Consider the following 16,774-nt stretch of genomic DNA (forward strand, 5'->3'; position numbering starts at 1 on the left):
AAGGAAGCTGCTGGAGTTAACAAGTTGTTAACTTGATAATTGTAATAATATTAACTCACTAAGTGTGTATTAAGAATTTTCCACATTCCAGGCACTGTTTTGGAAACAACAGTGAGTGGAATCAATCAGATCTTGGGCCTTAAGGAACTTGCAGTCTAGTTGGGGAGAAAAAAAATAATGACAACACAACTACCATTTTTGATGCCTTCTACTTGCCAGCCACAGTCTTAGGCCCTTTTCTCATATGACATCATTTAATCCTTACTACACAAATGCAGTAGAATAGGACTGTCATCCCTCTTTACAAATGAGGAAACGGAGGCTCGGGAGGACACTCAAAGTGCCATCAGTCAGGGTGTGAGTGGTCCAACTGGGATGTGAATCTAGGACTTCAGTCCATCTTCCTTCTGCTCTACCACCCTGCTTCTAAGCTATAAAAAAGAACCTGGTCTTTGTCAGTAATCCCTGGATCTCATTTGAGGATTCGTTTTAGCGGTATGGAATTTGCTATAATGAATCATCAGAAGGTGATGCCACGGAAGCACCTATGGGATCCTGCAGTTCGGGCGCATAATCTCACCTAGAGGCACAGTGTTGAGGGGCAATGAGGAAAGAAAGAATTTTAGGTAACTGTGCACATTAACTGTAGATAAGCCCACCTATTAAAAAGTATTCATGAGAAAATAAAGTTTAAAAAGATAAAAAGTATGCATGAGATTCTACCATATAAAAGAAAAAAATTTTAAGAAGTTAAGAATTTCCAAATGTGGAATCAGAAGTAGCATCAAGATGGGATAGAAGACTGCTGTTTAGAAAAACTGAAGACACAGACTTTAGGTGCTTCATACATACATTTAACATTGGAATAGAGCTTTCAAGATCTGTTCAGAGTTCAGGAGGCCTACTTCAGAGCTCGTGAAAAAAGAAACTGCTCAGTGTACTACCCAACTGAAGAATTAAGTTCAGATGCCCTCAGAGTAGCCTGCATTTTACACTGAAATGTAAGAACTGTAAATAGTGTTTCAAAAAGAAATATATGAATTCTATCAGTGCATGCTTGGCACAGACTTTAGATGTAACTGATCACCACACATCAACAATATCTGATAATGAATAAATGAGATCAGAATTTGAAGATGTCTTTAGGGTTTCACTTTTAAAACCACCTATGTCTACCTTGCACTGCTCTCAAACATAGGCAAAAAAAAAAAAAGTCATAAAGTGAAGAAAGATATGAGGAATGAAGTCTGTTTATTCACTTCTGTGGCCCTAGTGATCAACACACTACATGGTACAAAGACCATTCATTTATTTACAGGAACGAAAATCATTGCATGTGGGTGTCTTCTGAGCTAAGAGTAGAAGTCAGAACTAGGTCCCGTGGTCACATTTAGCTGTAAGGCAGGCTTGAAAACAAGTATTTGGTAAAAGGATATGAGATTATCATGAAGGGTTTCGCACAATCATGACTAATCTTCTGGGGCTTTGCCACCCAGAATAAAAGGTTTCCCTCATCCAGAAAGAGGAGGGTAGGACAGGATAGCTGTTAGATAGCCTGACGGAAAGGCCTCTCACTCTAAGAAAGTGTTCATTGATAAGAACTGATCCTAGGCTTCAAGGGAAGTGATATAAGCCTTATTAAACTATTAAATGAAAAAAATATGTTTGTAAAACAGAGAATTATAACTAATACAACAGAGCAGAGCCAGACTGAGGTCAGGAGGATTACCGTCCCTCTAAGTTATTGTTTTCAGTGAAGGCACTTTGGTGGCTACGAGTGTGATTCTGGACCTGATAAGCTGACCCTTGAACAATATGCGTTTGAACTGCACAGGTCCACTTACAAACAGGTATTTTTCAATAGTAAATACTACACTACTACCTGATTGGTTGAACCCCCGGATGCGGAGGAACCACAGATCCGGAGGGCCAACTATAAACTGTATCCAGATTAACCCTCAGTGTTATTTAGGGGTCAACTATCAATTCTGCTGTATCCTTTAGGCTGCTTTTAGTTATAAATGATAGAAAAGTCAACCCAAACTGGCTTAAATACAAAAGGAATTTATCAGCTCACCTAATCAAAAAGTCTAGGGCTAGGGGATGAAATCAGGTATTGCTGGAAATGGGGCTCAAACCATGGCATCACGTATGGGTTTCTCTCCATCTCTTGCCTGTCTTTTGCTATAATGGCTCCATCCTCCCTGGAGATCTCCCTCACACTGACAGGATGATGGCATGCGGTGCCAGACTTAGAATTCTCATGGGTCCACATCCAGTAGGAAAAAGGCCCTACCTCTGACCCACATCTCAGAAAACACTTACGTGGTATCTCATTGGCTCAGAAAAGACATTTGCCAGTTTCCAGGTGTAAATGCTCCCACTGTGGCCAATTTCAAGCTTCAAATGTGATGTCAATTAACGTGCAGTTGGAAGAAATGTAAAGGGAACCATTACCTGGTATTTCTATCACACAGATACATTAGACATCAATAACCTCAAGAACACAGCTAATATTAAAACGTAAAACGCAAAATCAGTTTTGCTTGTTACCTGTGTTTTTAATATAACTTCTTTAGTAGAAAGTCTTATAACCTAATTTTTAAATAACAGCTGTGTCTAACAACTGCTTCACAAGATTCCTGACAAATTAACAGCTGGGTTTCATAAGCTGGGACAAGCCAACTTCAACATACCACCCTTCCACTCTTTTTTAGGTAGAAGCTTTTCCTCTGTGATTGTTTTCTTTCTCTCAATAACAAATATACAGAATTTCCTGTCTTTTATTTTCCACAAGTTCCCCCACTCCAATGCTCTCAGAAGACAACGAAATAATAATAATAATAATAAAACTATTGTTATTATGCTCATTTCCACCAGCAATCAAAGAAAAACAAATTTAATCAATAATGTCTTAGCGGGTTTCCCTGGTGGCACAGTGGTTAAAATCCACCTGCCAATGCAGGGGACACGGGTTCGAGCCCTGGTCCGGGAAGATCCCACATGCCGTGGAGCAACTAAGCCCACGCGCCACAACTACTGAGCCTGCACTCTAGAGCCCGCGAACCCCAACTACTGAAGCCCGCGTGCCTGGAGCCCGTGCTCCGCAACAAGAGAAGCCACCGCAATGAGAAGCCCGCGCACCGCAATGAAGAGTAGCCCCCACTCGCCACAACTAGAGAAAGCCCGCACGCAACAACAAAGTCCCAGTGCAGCCAAAAATAAATAAATTAAATAATAATAATAATGTCTTAGCACACTAAGACATTAAAAACACTAAGACTCTTTTAATTATAGCACACAATTCTGGAGTTGTATCTACTGACATCTGTAGTGCCATGGACAATTTCATGTATTACTTGGTATAGGGTAAGCGAACGTAATCATTTTTTATTACTGCGTAACAAACTGCTACCAATTTAGCATCTTAAATAGCATCCATTTATTACCTCATAATTTTATAAGTCAGAGGTCCAGGTAGGCTTGACTGGGTTCTCTGCTTAGGGTCTAACACGGTCAAAATCAAGGTGTCAACCAGGCTGGCTCTTACCTGGAGGTTCTGGAAAAGAATTGTTTTCCCAGGTATTCAGGTTGCTGACAGAATCCAGTTTCGCGTGGCTGTAGCACTGAGGTTCCTGCTTTCTTTTCTGGGTGTTAAGTCTGGGGCCACTCAGCTCCTAGAGGCCACTCTCCGGTAGTGTGCATGCCCTCCCCCAGCGCCCTCCTTCAAAGTCAACATCCGTGCATTGAATCCTTCTCACGCTCTGAATCTTTCTGATGGTCTCTCTTGCTACCAGCTGGAGAAAACTTTGCATTTAAAAGGCTATGATTGGTGTGATTCCATTAGGCCCACCTGGAGAATCTCCCTTTGGCTATAGTGTAACAATCACAGGCATGATATCTCATCATATTCAAGGGGATTAGAGTGAGAAATCTTGAGGGGTTATTTTAGGATGCTATAACCAATAAAACTCTTTTGGAAATCAGTTTAGCAAAATAGGTCGAGTTGTTTCAATGTGTGTTCTAGCTGAATTCACCAGTTCCTCGCTAGGAAATCTTATAAACAGAACCAAAGCATTAAAAAAAAACATTGCTGTTTATAATTTAAAACTACAACACTCTAAAAGTAAGTGTACAAAGACTGTACAAAATACGCTACAATAGTTACATACAATACGCTACAATAGTTACATATAATAAGATAGAAAAGTTTATGTATACTACCATTTCACGTGTACTTCTGAAATTAAAAATCTATGTGGATTATGCAAGCCGAACTGTAAAAAGAAAAGATAAACAACATTATCTGCCCCCGAAGAGCTTAATACCGAGGTGGAAAAACAAATATGTGTACAAATAACTACAAAATGAGGGAGAATGCAAGCAGTGCAATAATTTGGGAGGAAAAAAAACCAATAAAACCATTGGAACACAGAGACCGTTAGACAAAACAAATCGATGCATCCACATACCTTTTGGGGAAGAAATGTTGAGAGAGATATTTAGGAGAATAAAAGGATCTGCAGAGCTCAGTAACAGTGGACAGTAAGTATCTCGACTTTCCTATGGCCTGTAAAACGACAAGCACTTTTCACATAAACTTGAAATCACAGGTCAATTTCAGCTGTAAGTAATAAAGAATATTAGTCCTCCAGCCAACCTGGGCCCCCTGAAGTTAGTAGAGGGAAAGAAAACGTATAGCAAGCAGCCGATGTCTTGGGTGGACCCTACCTTCTCTCCCTGCATCGTTTCCCCCTTCCTGTGTTCTTGTTTCTCAAGTCACCAATGAACCTAAGAAATGGGAAAGCTCCACAAACGTCAAAAGACATTGGCTCAAGTGCCAGGTTGACAAACTATGGCCTCACTTCAGTTTCAATAGTTACATCTCATTCTGTCCATTCACAAACTATCCCTAAGTATAAAGCTCTTTTAAAAAAAAAAATCTTGGGGCTTCCCTGGTGGCGCAGTGGTTGAGAGTCCGCCTGCCGATGCAGGGGACGCGGGTTCATGCCCCGGTCCGGGAGGATCCCACATGCCATGGAGCGGCTGGGCCCGTGAGCCGTGGCCACTGAGCCTGCGCGTCCGGAGCCTGTGCTCCGCAACGGGAGAGGCCACAGCAGTGAGAGGCCCACGTACCGCAAAAAAAAAAAAAAAAAAATCTTGCTGGGTGATGCCCTGATTAGATTCACCATTCCTGTATTCAGTTTTATAAAGATGGTTTGGCATGACAGAAATATCATGAATTTAAGGGTTAAAGATTCCTGAGATGAAATTTCAGTCCTGACCCTTTCTTGTGTGGAATCTTCCGCAAGTTTACTAAACTTCTCTGATTCTCTACTATGTGTAGGAAACTTGAACTCCAGACCTCCCAAGGTTGCTATGAGAACAAAAGAGATCACTTACGCAATGTGCTGGGTATAAGGGGCTCGAAAGACGGTAGCTACCCATACCCCCACCCCCTCCCACCACTTCCTCCCATATTGTTTCAGCAGCAGGGAAAGCTTCTTAATAGTCTTCCCGCCCATGAACCTGTATCTTGAAAGGATCTCTGAAGTAAGACTGTGATGGAGAGAAAAGTAGATTTCTCACCCTTTACACTTAATCTGGAAGCAAAGACACACCCACTCAGCACTTGTTAACAAGGCTTCTTCTCATCAAAGCAAATACGTTTGAATGAGTAGCTTTAAGTAACTAGATCATTAAACAGGCTTTTCTTACTTGATTTCTCAACAGATAGAGAAAAACAGAAGATTGTTTTTTCAGAAACCTGAACAGTGATTTCCTCCAAAACCAGGAGAAAATAAAACTCATTCTTCACTGAAGTGATATGTTTTGGTTAAAGGGCTATATATTCCATAACTGACCAAGTGCTTGACCTCTAAGGAAAACTGTTTCCCTCCCAACAGCTTTCCACTCTCTAAAAAGCAACTACAGTCCCCCCCGCAAGCAGAAGTTTCTTAATAGAAATCCTATTTATACCTTGACTGTCCAAAAGAATCCGTGCTTCTAAAATAAAGCCCCCCTCTCTTCCCAAGTCTTGAAAAACTCAAATGTTAAGGCTTTGGCTCCGAAGCTACGGGGGATCTTAGCAGTGTGATGAGAACATCGGAAAAGGAAGGATGACAGCAACCCAGTCCTTCTCCAGGTCCCTTTCACTTTGAAGCCATATACAAAAACCCTTAGGATACAGGATTGGAACATGGCCTGAGAAGAGAGTCAGGAAAGCGGGCCCATCTGAACTGTCGATGTGAAAACTCAGGGAGGCCCCCTTTGCCTCCTTTGGCCTTAAATGGCTGAGCTGAGGACTATGATGTAGGTGTCGTGCTTCTGCACGCAGCCAAGCAGCAGCAGCCTGGATCTCAGACGTCAGATTGGAAAGGGAGCTGTGAAACAGGACAGGCAGAGGCAGGAAATCAGCAAGTCAGACAACTAGGTGGAAGCAAGTAAAACCACAGTCTGGGTGCTGCAAGACTGCCAAAAGGTGGTACTTGGTCTGGGTTCCAGACAGTCTCAAGCCGGCAGCCTTATAACGGTGGTTTGAGCAGTGTTTTCAGTATTGATCTGTTCCTGGAACAAAGGAACACAGAAACCTAATCAAATTGCTAATCAAGAAGTGACTGGGCAAAGATAGAATCCTCGACAAAGGAGTTTTGAGCCGGACTTTGTGATACGTATCCCTGGGCTATAAAGGGATCGCGAGGGATCTTCGTGACTCTTGCTCCAGGATTACCCAAGAACCATGTCTCTTCTCTCTCCCTCTCTCTTGGCCTGGGATTGGAATTTTTATTCCCCATGATCCCTTTGGCCAAACTCCATGCTGAGTCCTTTACTGCCTTTGTAACTTCCTTTGCAGCACAGCTGTATAACATCTGGATAATTTCTCTGTCCTGTTTTTCTGTTGATTTTCACTTTTAAGGAGCTGTTTGCTGTTTGCCTGTCAAATCAATTTCATCCCTTGTAGGTGGATTCCTGTTGGCCTTAAATAGACTTGCCTCCTAACAGTTGCTTGTGAGGATTAAAGGAGATAATGCACGTGAAAAGTCTGTGGTAAACCCTAAGATGTTACACCAATGTTATTTCCCCATTCACCTGTAGACCATCTTAAGAAGGCATGCCACTTATACTGTGGAAACTGGGAGAAAGCAAATAATATTCTCAGGCCAACCATCTGGGTGTGGTTTCTCAGAAAACGAATTGGGTCAGTCAGAGGCAGCTACATAATTTGTAGAGTCCAGCATAAAAATTACAAAAGAATTTCAAGATGGTGGCAGCAGAGCATTGCAACTTAGCCTGGGGCCCTTCTAAGAATCAGGTCCTGTGCGACTGCCCAGAGAGCACAGCCGTGAAGCTAAACATAACTTCAGTATATTCAGAACAACGTGAGGCTTGCAAAATGCATCCACGACTGCATCTACCTCCACCCGCAAGTGAGTCAAAGAATTTAGATACAAAAGGTGGTAGGTAGCTTTGGGGAAAAGGGATAAGAAGCTCTTTAAGATCTACAGAACATGTGGATATAAGGAAAACACTGAAGAAGATGTCAAGATATGGAAGAGGAAGAATTTCTTTTCAGAATAAAAAGCTTAGGGACTTCCCTGGTAGTCCAGTGGTTAAGACTCCAGGCTTCTAATGCAGGGGGTGCGAGTTTGACCCCTGGTTGGGGAATTAAGATCCCACAAGCCACGGGTGGCGTATCCAAAAAAAAAAAAAAAAGAAGAAGAAAAGAATAAAAAGCTTAACTGAAAGACAACTGGTCTTCAAGTCAGGATATCTTCGTTTCCATCTAAGCTCTCTGAGACACTGGCCAAGTCACTGGAGATGATGTCAGGGGCTGTGCTTTGTATGTTGTAAACTTGTAAATTGCACAACAATTAAAGCATAAACTTTACTGTTGCCATTTTTAAGGGTAGTTTTTAACCTTTTTAGAAAAGACACACACACATTCTGATTGGGTCCCCATCCTATGTGCAGCTGTACGCGTCCTCCAAGGCAACAGGTGGGGAGGGCTTTATGTTCTCCCAAATCAGCCTCTCTTTTTTTCCCTTCTCTAGTTTCCACTGCCTCTGGGCTAAAAAGGAAAACAAACCACCCCGTCAATTTGTTAATTTTATGTGTCAATTTGTTAATTTTATGTGTAACCTGCGCGGCTGCCTTTGCCCTGCTCTAAAGTGCAGAAGGGGCGGGAAGAAGGGCTGGACATATTCACCCAGCCTGACCTTCCTTGGGTTGTGACATCAGAGCTCTATTTACATGGCTGAAGGACTGGGAGTTTTGGAATGGAGGGAGGGGACCACATGGATGATTCAGGAGGCTACACCACCTCCCTGCTCTTATTTTCCTGCTGGCTTGTCAGCTGCTCTGAGCAGCAAAAGAGAGATGAAATCTGCAAAGTTCTTCTCTGTCATTTGGCGCCATCTGTTTCCTTTCTTATTCCTTTCCTGAAAACTTGTTTTCAACAAACACAATAAAACAGACAACAGAGGATATCTACAAGAACAAATTCATCTTTCCTCAAGTGTAGATTTGCGGCATCTGCAGAAAGGTCTCCTGTGCTGCTGTTCTCTCCTCCACATCTTGAAGGTACTGGAAAAAAATGAAGGGACGTGATGCTCTCTTATTTACTGCATCTGGGTGAGGTAGACAGTTCATGATTCCTGACATAGAAATGTGTTCAACACATATTTACTATGGACAGAAAATATACCAGGTACCTCATGGGGCTGATGGAGCTCAAGTCAAATAAATTGGAAGTTCTTTGGGAGACTGTTTGTTCCTCAAATGTTATCTTATTCTACTTTGTATCCTTAACGCACTACAGAGGGCTAAAACACAGTAATTGCTCCATAAGTATCTGTGGAACGCCTCTTTGCCTATAGAAACGGTTGTCTTCAGCTGAACAACACTAGACTCTCTGCATCTGGGAAAGTTTGCTGTGTCCTTACAGTTACAATGTTATCTTTGGCCAGGGCATGAAATAACCACTCTACAGCAATAATTAGCATTTATCAAGTATCAATACATACTGTTTCTCAAATACTATGAGAACCACTTCGCATGGATCAACTTATTTAATCCTTTTAACGACTCGGTAACTATTATGATCCTTGTTTTACGGGTAAGACTCTAAGCCACAGAAAAGTATAAAATAACTTGCCCAAATCTGCATAGAAACTGACTCCACAGACCTTGTTTCTAATCTCCTAAACTACAGCTGCCTAATCCTTCCAGAACCAAGCAGAAGAAGAGCAAATTAAAACAGGGGCTTTCGAACTTCTTTTGACTGTGATCCACAATTAAAAATAAAAAGTTTATACCAACACCTCTATAAAACTAAAGGAAAAGTTTCATTACATTTTTTCCATCATATTCTAATTTAGTATTTTTTTTTGAAGCTTACTATCATCCATTAATTTGATTTCATAATGCATAGCTTAAAAAACTCTGGGTTAGGGCTTCCCTGGTGGCGCAGTGGTTGAGAGTCCGCCTGCCGATGCAGGGAACACGGGTTCGTGCCCCGGTCTGGGAAGATCCCACATGCCGCGGAGCCACTGGGCCCGTGAGCCATGGCCGCTGAGCCTGCACGTCCGGAGCCTGTGCTCCGTGGCGGGAGAGGCCACAACAGTGAGAGGCCCGCGTACCGCAAAAAAAACCCAAAAAACAAAAAAAAAAAAACCTCCAGCTAGTAGAGGCAAGAGTCAAGCAAAGGGTAAGCTGCCATGTCCTGCAAAAGCTGCTAATTGGTGGCCCTGGGGATTGTCCTCACTCACTACGCCACCATCCATAGCTCCCAGGGTCCCATATACACAACTCCTCCAGGGCTGGGAGGCTAAGCCTGAGTCTACTAAGATTGCTTCCCTCCTGTAATGGGTGAAGACCTGGATTCCACACTCAGCTCTGAAATTTTCTGCCAACACAGTTCAAGTCAGTCTGAGTTTACCTTTGACTTTCGGTTTCTTCATCTGAAGTGTAGTTACAATAACATCTAGCAGGCTGTCTCAGACTTCTTGTGAGAAGCAATGAAGTGATGTGAATAAAGGCAAATTGAATCTCCTACTGGTACGACCACTAAAGTTTACCACTGGGAAGTATTCAATAGATGAAATGGAGAGAACGTCATCACTCCCATCTTGAATCTCTATAGTGAAACATGGGGACATACTCTTCTTTTGAATGTGTTCAATGTGTACCTAGTTATCTGTACTTGACTTTTAATACTGTATTCTTACAAAGAACATGATCTCCTTCATGTAGTTAAGCTGTTTTGGTGATATTTCATATTAGCTATTCCTTTGCAAGACTGTCTAAAAAGGAATGAAGAAAATAAACTTTCAAAAGGGGCAGAGAATCCAAGATAACACTTCCTTCCGTCCTCTAAATCTTCAGAAAACTACCCAAACTAAATCAGTAGGAAACAGACAGCAGAGAACAGGTCTAGCTGGTCAGGCGAAGAGCCAGGGAAAATCTTGCTTTTGAAATATGGTAGAAATACGGTTTGTCAGGTCCAGGAGATAGATTTGCAAACAAAACAAAACACTTCATTTGACAGAAATACAGTCATGGATGGGGAGCCTTTAATTCATTTGAAATACAAGCAAATCTGTAAGCAAAACAACTCCTTGGGCAACAGTAGAAAATATTTTGAAGGCTCAGAGAGGCCTAAAAGGACCCTGAGATTAACCTGGAATTCCTATGAGTGACTCATAAATAGTTAGAAGCAGGTATTTGTTTACATGGAGCCAAGCAGAACCCACAACCCAGAATCCTCTCGAAGCCCCAGAGAGAGCGACTCTTCTAGGATTTATATCCATCTGCTTCCAGAAAAGTGCTTGCAGTGCGTCTTTTATGTATACAAATGAAATTGTTGACATGGAAACAGAGGACGTGAACCCTGAGGGAGGAGGACGTAAGTAGGTTAACCAATCCAAGCCGAAGTTTAAGTATTTCTTAGCAATGGAGGCCTTTAATCAAACGTAGTCTTCAGCAGACAGTTAAGAGTGCTGCCTTAAAGTAAGGAGGGTGGGAAGGGGCAGAGGTCCCCTTGCCTGCCCATTGCCCATGGCCCTTCTATGAGGCTCTACAGCAGTTTGGAGAACATTTTGAAAATCGGGGTTCTAGGTGATTATAGCTACTGTGATTGAACATTAGCCCTGAGCTTCCAGCAGATCAAGATAAAGAGGAAGATACTACGGATCACTTTTTCTTCCTTCAGTAAAAGAAAACCAAAGGTTCTATCAGTCTCTCTGGAACATTCTAACTTAACATAAGGAATGCTTTTTGGAGTGGCTGAAGGAGTGGATGGATGGCATATACTCAGAAGATCATAATTTCCTTCAGAATTAGGTAATGGTAGTGGATATTTGTCTTCTTTTTTTTTAATGCCCAGTTTCGGAACCCCTTCCTTATGTTTAGGGAATTTATTTCCCACTGCATGAACTTTGATAGAAAAGCTTCTCTCAAAGAAGCTGAAATAGCCAGGTACTCAGTATTCCAGCCCCTCTTGCAGCTAACACATGGGCCTGTGACCGAAGCTTGGCCAATCAGATGCTAATCATATAAAGATTCGTTTCCAGGGCAACAGGGCCAGCCAGCAGTGTAGAGGACATGGTTCTGCTGGCGTTTGATGGGAATTTGGGGCCTCCCTACTCAGCAGCAGTGGCACTGCCCTTGATGAACTAGCTCTGTACAGTCATTCTGGCTCTGGTTCGAGGTCCCCTTTGCTCAGAGTTCCCCTTTTCTCACCCAGTTTCCAGCTTTCCCATCTATCCCCTGAGCAACCCATCATTCTTCCAGTAAATTCCTTTCTAGCCTAAATCAGCCAGAATCCATTTGTTACTTGCAAACAGATTCCCAGCTGAAATGGTAACTATGAGGCTTAGGTCTGCTGTGGGAAATTCAAAAGATGATACAGTGCAGTTGTGTTCAACTTAAGAAAATTCAGCTATATAGGCTCATTGGACAAGAGCATGAGAGAGAAAAGTAAGATTCTTTTATTTGCTCAGTTATCCTTGCTTGTTCAAACTCAACCAAGACCCCTACTATCCCAGAATAAGGAGGCCATGGCCAAAATGCAAAGAGACACAGAAGAATTAAATCTTAGGTTTCAGTTACAAAAGACCCAGGTTTTAGCAATTTAAAGATAAGAAGTTTTCTGGGATTTCCCTGGCAGTCCAGTGGTTAAGACCTTGTGCTTCCACTGCAGGGGGCATGGGTTGGATCCCTGGTAGGGGAACTAAGATCCCACATGGCACACAGCCCAAAAAAAAAAGTTTCATGGGTCTTTTTGACTTCTCTATATGCCTTCTGGCCATGCTTGCTGACTTTACAACCTAACCCCTTCCTAAGATGAGGCTCCACTATACACAACAGTAGTGAGCACTCAAGACTCTCAACTATACAGGCACTGGCAACCACTCCTTTCCTACATAACCCCTCAGCAGCTCTGCTCATCCCATTGTCCAGGGTAACCCAGGGAACTAGTGTTGGTTTACAGTATTGACCTTAAGAAATTCTATTAAGACCAATACCCTGGAGGCATTTCATATCTAGCTCCAAAGAGAAATATTACAAACATTTTATAGATGATGCCTTTGTATCTTCTTCACTCCAAGTTCAACTGCTCACACCTGTTTCCATTAGAGAGAGAGAAAAGAGGAGAAGGGGGGAAGATGGGGGTGGGGGGAGCATGAAAGAGAGGGAAAGGGAGAAGAGGAGAGGGAAGGAAGAGATCACCTACTTTATTTCACATCAGGGTTCTGGTCTTAGTCTGTTCAGGCTGCTATAAAAAAAAAATACCATAGATTGCATGACTTAGAAACAACAAAAATTTATTTCTCACAGCTCTGGAGGCTGGAAGTCTGAGATCACAGAGTCAGCATGGTCCAGTTCTGTTGAGGGCCCTCTTCCAGGTTGCAAGACTGCCAACTTCTCATTATACCCTCAAGTAGTGGAAAGAAAGTGAGAGAGCTTGCTGGGGGGGGGGGGGGGGGGGGTCCTTTTATAAGGCCACTAATCCCATTAATGAGGGCTCCACCCTCATGACCTAATTACCTCCCAAAGGCTCCACCTGCCAATATATTGGGTGTTAGGACTTCAACATATCAATTTGGGGGGGACAAAAAATTTAGTTCCTATCCAGGGTTGGCATCTTGTGATCACCTACTCCTCACAACTAGAAGAGTAAACATTTAAAATTCACCTGGGCACTCTAGATTTGAAGATACCAATACCACTTTAAACCCATAACTATCTTCCTTCAGTGTTAACACCTGTGCTTCAAAATTGTGTGCACATGAGTTACATAAAACCTGCCTAGTAATTGGGAAAAAGAAGGTGACTATTTCTCTATGTGCTAATAAAGATTGAAAAAAAAGAGCTCTTTTCACTCAGCAGTTGGCAAACTGTGGGTCTATGGGCCAAATCCAATCTCCTGCCTTACTAAATAAAAATTTGAAACATAGCCATGCCTATTCATTTACATATTGTCCATGGTTGCTTTTTCGATATGGCAAAGCCTTAAGAATTTTCTGTCTGGCCCTTTACAAAAGTTTGTCAACCTGCTCCGGCTAACAGGGAAAGCCCGAAGTGTGGTCTATTAACTGTCTCTTACTGAAATTGAGAGTATTTAGAATCCCTTACAGCATTTTGACATTGTCAAGACATCCAAGTGTGTGACTATTTTTCTAGTAATTTTTATTGTATTTGGGGGGATTTTTTTATTCAAACAGAAAGTCACAAAAATTATAACCATCCTCATCAGTTTGTATGTTTTTAAGTATCAGTTCATGAAGGATTAGAAATAAAAAATTCAGGAAGTCACAATTTTTCTGTGAGAAAAATATAAGTTAATATCTATCATAATGACTGTAACAAGCCCTTAATAGATAACAAAACTCAGCCCTCGAGGCTTCATCCATGGCATAGATTTTGCCTTGGAGAATAAAATGGAGCTAAGGAAGGCAGAGCCAGGTTTAAAAATTATTTGGCCCACAAGCTGGGTCCCCAGTGAAGCTTTCTCTAATTCTGTTGCTGTATTAAGGCCCCAGTATCCAAGGTATATTTATTTCTAATTAATGCACAATTATATACAGAGCACCTTCTATACATAGGTGCTGGAGGAATTAAAATACAGTTCAAGGCTTCCAGAAGTTTACACTCTAGGTGAAAGAGCTTAAGGCGATTATAAACATGAGACACTGGAGTTTGTGGGAGGCTGCTATAAAGAGACTATTGTGGGGACTTCCCTTGTGGTCCAGTGGGTAAGACTCCCCGCTGCCAATGCAGGGAGCCCGGGTTGATACCTGGTCAGGGAACTAGATCCTGCATGCACGCCACAACTAAGAAGTCCACATGCCGAGGGCTTCCCTGGTGGCGCAGTGGTTGAGAGTCTGCCTGACGATGCAGGGGACACGGGTTCGTGCCCCGGTCTGGGAAGATCCCACATGCCGCGGAGCGGCTAGTCCCGTGAGCCATGGCCGCTGAGCCTGCGCTCCGCAACGGAAGAGGCCACAACAGTGAGAGGTCCGCGTACCGAAAAAAAAAAAAAAAAAAAAAAGTCCACATACCTAAACTAAGACCCAATGCAGCCAAAATAAATAAATATATATTTTTCTTTTTAAAAAGAGAGAGACTATTGTCAGTTGGTATATGAATTCGTATATTCACGAATGCCATTCAAATATATCCATCTCCCTTCTGTTAAATGCCCTTCAACCTAACTTAATAACGTAATCCATTGAGACCTCTAAGGGAAGGTGACTGTGTGCAGGACTGTGATCAGGAGAGCTGAGAAGAGATGCCAAATGCCAGACAGCTCACTCCCTTTCCGCGGGGCTGGCTTCCACATGCTGGCAGGTAAACCTGTAGTGGGGGCGGGGGGGGGGGGGGGGGGGGGGAGGTTTAGGCTTAAAATGCTTATAAAGCAAATAATGGCTGAAAATAAATGAGAAATTAGAAAAAGAGCAAACCAAATAGAAGAAAAGAGTATCATATACATAGTATCCACGAAGCTGAGAAACAATTTAAACTATATGTTAGTTCTATTTTCATGAAATGTGGTCCATGCATTTTCAGATAAAGTACCTCAAAATTAAAGCAATTGGACCAATTGTTAATCTGAAAAAAGCACAGTAAGTATATTATTTCCCCTGTATTTACGTTTTTTTTTTTTTTTTTTGGATCTTCTATAGTTGTATTGCCTAATACAATAGTCACTAGGCACACGTGGCTATTTAATTAGTGGAGAGTGAAGAAATGGAACATTATCACAACAGCAGGAAGTTCTATTGAACAGCATGCTTTATAATGTGTGCATTACTTTTTCCAGATTACTAGTTGAACTCACTGAATTTAGAGGTACTTTATTCAAAAAGGTGTTTGTAAATTGAAGAAAAACATACTGAGCATGTAATTTGAAAATATAATACATTGTTTAAAAATGTTTATCCTGGAACTTCCTTGGTGGCACAGTGGTTAAGAATCCGCCTGCCGGGCTTCCCTGGTGGCGCAGTGATTGACAGTCTGCCTGCCAATGCAGGGGACACGGGTTCGTGCCCTGGTCCGGGAAGATCCCACATGCCGCGGAGCGGCTGCGCCCGTGAGCCATGGCCGCTGAGCCTGCGCGTCCGGAGCCTGTGCTCCGCAACGGGAGAGGCCACAACAGTGAGAGGCCCGCGTACCACAAAAAAAAAAAAAAAAAAAAAAAAGAATCCGCCTGCCAATGCAGGGGACATAGGTTCAAGCCCTGGTCCGGGAAGATCCCACATGCCACGGAGCAACTAAGCCCGTGTGCCACAACTACTGAGACCGTGAGCCACAACTACTGAAGTCTGCGTGTCTAGAGCCCATGCTACATAACATGAGAAGCCACTGCAATGAGAAGCCCTCACACCACCACAAAGAGTAGCCCCTGCTCACCGCAACTGGAGAAAGCCCGTGCGCAGCAATGAAGACCCAACGCAGCCATAAATAAATTAATTAAAAAAAAAAAGTTTATCCTAAGTTTCACAACTTTTTAGCACCCTCCAAATACATAATTAACTTTCTAAAGGCTAATTTTTATTTTCATCAGGATATACCTGCACATAGTTTAAGGAATCAAATTATTTAACAAGACATAGTAAGAAAAAGAAATATTAATTTGTTTGCTCCCATCACATCCCATTTCCCACTCCTTAGAAGCAAGCAATTTCAACCCTTTCGTAAAGGGTTGAAAACGTAATATGTTTTCTCCCTGTCCCTAAGGCAGATGCTTATACTGATGCTTCCTATGTTTTCAGGTTAGGTATCTACCTACTCATTTCCCACTAACGGAAGATGAGCATTTCTTTCCCAAACTCTTACCATCACTGCCCCTGCACACTTCCCTCCTCATCCTTCCAATAAATGTATTTTGCTTCATAAAAATTCAGTGCTGTAATTCTTGACTGTGTAAATGATATTCACAGCCAAGCGATACAGAACATCATTTGCCTTATTTGAATGTGTACAAGTAGGTATAAAGCTTGATGAATTTTCACAAGCGAGCACATTATGCAACCATCACCCAGATCTAGAAACAGGACAGAGACGGAAGCACCCAACAGCCTTCATAATCCTCCTGTCACCCCTGTCCTCTAGAACCACTCTGACCATTTTTGCTATAGTTCTGCCTGTTCTTACAATTTATATAGAATCAGTGTACTCACTTTTTTTAAAATTTATTTGTGGCTGCGTTGGGTCTTCGTTGCTGTGCATGGGCTTTTCTCCGGTTGCAGTGAGCGAGGGCTACTCTTTGTTG

Source organism: Tursiops truncatus, chromosome 6 (assembly GCF_011762595.2).
Source record: "Tursiops truncatus isolate mTurTru1 chromosome 6, mTurTru1.mat.Y, whole genome shotgun sequence".
In the NCBI taxonomy this organism is placed as follows: Eukaryota; Metazoa; Chordata; class Mammalia; order Artiodactyla; family Delphinidae; genus Tursiops; species Tursiops truncatus.